The sequence below is a fragment of the Armigeres subalbatus genome, chromosome 1 (genome assembly GCF_024139115.2).
Source record: "Armigeres subalbatus isolate Guangzhou_Male chromosome 1, GZ_Asu_2, whole genome shotgun sequence".
NCBI classification, from domain to species: domain Eukaryota; kingdom Metazoa; phylum Arthropoda; class Insecta; order Diptera; family Culicidae; genus Armigeres; species Armigeres subalbatus.
In genome coordinates, this window is record NC_085139.1 from 15,250,766 (window position 1) to 15,254,139 (window position 3,374).

Sequence of the window (3,374 nt, forward strand, 5' to 3'; positions counted from 1 at the left end):
CTTCTCTTTTCCTTCTCTCTTTCTTCCTTCTTCCTTCCTTCTTTCTCTCTTCTTCCTTCTTGTTTCCTGTTTTTCTTCCTACTTGCTTTTTTTGTTCCTTCTTTTCTTCTTTCTTCCTTCTTGCATCTTTCTTTCTTCCATCTTTCTTCCTTCTTCATTTCTTCCTTCTTTCATCCTTCTTTTTTTCTTCTTTCTTCCTTATTTATCTCTTCTTTATTCCTCATTTATTCCAACTTTCTTCTTTTTTCCTTCTTTCTTCCTCATTTCTCTTTTCTTTTTTCCTCATTTCCTCCATCTTTCTTCTCTTTTCCTGTTACTTCTTCCTCCTTCTTTCTTTTGTTTTGCTTAATTGTGTCTTCTCGCTTTCTTCTTCCTTTCTTCTTTCTTCCTTCTTCTATTTTCCTTCTTTCATCTTCCTTCTTTTTTGTTTCTTTGTTTTTTTCCTCTTCTGTTCTTTTTCTTTCTTTTTCTTTCTTTCCTACTATATATTTTTCCTCCTTTCTTCTTTTTTATTTTTCACTTCTTATTTACCTCTCACTTTTTGCTTCTCCGTTCCTCTCTTCTCACATTAAATTTTTCACTTGCCACTTTGTACTTCTTATTTCTTCCTTTCCACTTCTCACTTCTCACTTTTCACTTTTCACTACTCATTTATCTATGCTCACTACTTCCAGCTTGCATCTCACTCTCAACTCCCATCTCATTTCTTGTCTTTTTGTTCTTTCGACCTTTTTTCCTTCGACCTTTTGACCTTCGACGTTATGACACATATTCGACCTTTTGACCCTTCGACCTTTTGTCCATTAGACATTTTGACCCTTCGATCTTTTGACCCTTCGACCTTTTGTCCTTTCGACCTTTTGTCCTTCGACCTTTTGACCTTCGACCCTTTGACACAGATTCTTTAAGACAATCCTTACGAAATCCAAAATCTTAATGCACGCATGCTGCGACGCAGCAAAGTCGAAATAATGAAAATGTTGTTGTTGTGCGTTGCTTCCGTATTTTAGAACGCATTTGATTATGGATTCCGTGAGGAGTGTCCTTGAATGGATTAATAAAGCCCACGAAATAAAGTTTTCTACAAACTTTGAAAGATTCATTGAAATTTTTTGGACAATCATACGCTTTTTTGGATGTTTGAATCGGTAGATCCATAACCATTTCTGAATGTTAAAATCAGATAAATTGATTGAGCCCATTGAATATTTATACAAATTTCTGTGATCCATGACCTCTACTGGAAGCTTGTAAAGATGTTCGATAATCGTAGGAATTCAAAGATGTATGTCATGCTTCTGAGCAATCCTTACATAATCTTGGAAAAACAATATTTTTCCTAAAAATGGTAGAAAATTTGTCAAATTATGTACCGTATTCTGTCCTAAGGAGGGGCCCTCCTTAGCCGTGCGGTAAGATACGCAGCTACAAAGCAAGACCATGCTGAGCTGAGGGTGACTGGGTTTGTTTCCCGGTGCCGGCCTAGCCGATTTTCGGTTTGGAAATTGTCTCAACTTCCCTGGGCATAAAAGTATCATCGTGTTAGCCTCATGATTTACGAATGCAAAAATAGTAACTTGGCTTAGAAACCTCGCAGTTAATAACTGTGGATGTGATTAATGAACACCAAGCTGCGAGACGGCTCTGTACCAGTATGGGGATGTAATGCCAATAAGAAGAAGAATAATTCTGTCCGTGAAGATATTTTCAAGTCCTGATTCTTTTTAGAACTGATTAAGTTGCTGCCGCAAGCACATATGTCTCATATTGATATGGATGGACATGAGACTGTTATGCTTTTAGCGGCAATATTGGTAAAATGAACATCGATTCCTTGAGCTTGAGCTTGAGCTTGATGACCACACAATTCGTAGTTGCTACTCCGTGATTGATTAGAACAATCGAAATTGCACAGGGAACCAATAGTTGGGACTTGGGATTAACTTTCCAACCTTAATATGCACAGATCGAGAGTTCAGTAATTAAAGGATCAATAACGGCGCCGGCCACGTCCTTACGGTCATCTGGGAAGGTAAGGAGTAGTTGGTGTGACATCTGTTGTTACTAGACACCGAGATCACCTCTGCATCTCCACAGATGACACAGGAGGGATGTTTGTTAGTGGAGGGTAAATAGTTGCACGGATCAGGATTCACCTTGGTGAGTGATACGATTCATGCAACCATAATAAGATAGGTAAAACATGCTTTCAATTATAGATACCAGGATATTATTGCTACCGCACGTCGTCACATAGAATGACAAACTATTCAAAAAAATTTAAATGAGAAAAAAAGAAGCATTTTGAAAACTGAATCTATGTTTTAAAAGTTTTATTCTATTTACTATCAAAAGTGGCTATGTATATGAAGTGTATGTATGTAAGTTACTCAAAATACATCTTTTTCTCCAGTGCCTGGCACTTTCAGACTAGAAAGTTGTTATCAAACTATAATAAATAGCCCATAATAGATAAAAAAAAGAAATATCTAGTAGTGTATTCACTTCACAATGTTTGTATTTAAGTTGATTGTTAGATAAATATCCCGAATGAGCAATCATGGAATAAACGGGGGTACTTACGTCTTTATTAGTGACATTAACTTATAGATTTTATCCATTTTTGGCAAACATTAAGGAGACAAATTTTTGGGCAAACAATGAATCAGAGAACATCTATTAATCACGTAACGCAGATATTAGACTTGTTCAACTCCCTGTACGTCTATCTACGAAATCAGTACATTCTTTTGATTCAGTCTTCCAATCCAGTCGCATGGAAGACTGTCCTGGAAGCCAAAGATTATTTAAGCAAAATGTATGCCCACTGCACTGGCTATCATCTGGTGTAAATGACCTTAAAACAAGTTTAGCATGGTTTCACACACTTACGACATAATAAACACAGTCATCACAAAATGGGATCGTTATCTTCTTGGGACAAACTCAACAGATGTCAATCCTTCAATAAAGCAAACTTCCGCTTAAAATATTCACCCGCTTCATTTACTATCTAAACTGCACTTCGAAACCGTCGATCTATTCTTGCGCCATTACGCCTGGGCACACATTCCATGCTCCTCGCTATTTCGTGGGAGTATCCCACTGGCACATCCGGCAGGATTAATTCTGTGGTCTCGGAACCCGTCCAAGATCGACAAAGAAACACTAACGTGCACCGAATCACTCCCGGACTGCCATGAGTTCTTCCTTCTCTCGTATGACCTTCACAAAACTTTGAAAATTGACCTAACGATCTAACTTGGATTTGTACAACTAATTGTCCTGAATCTTTATCACCGTTTCACCGTTACTATAATTCATCCAAAGAAAACACGACTTATACATTTGGTTTCGTTGAAAAAAATTAATTA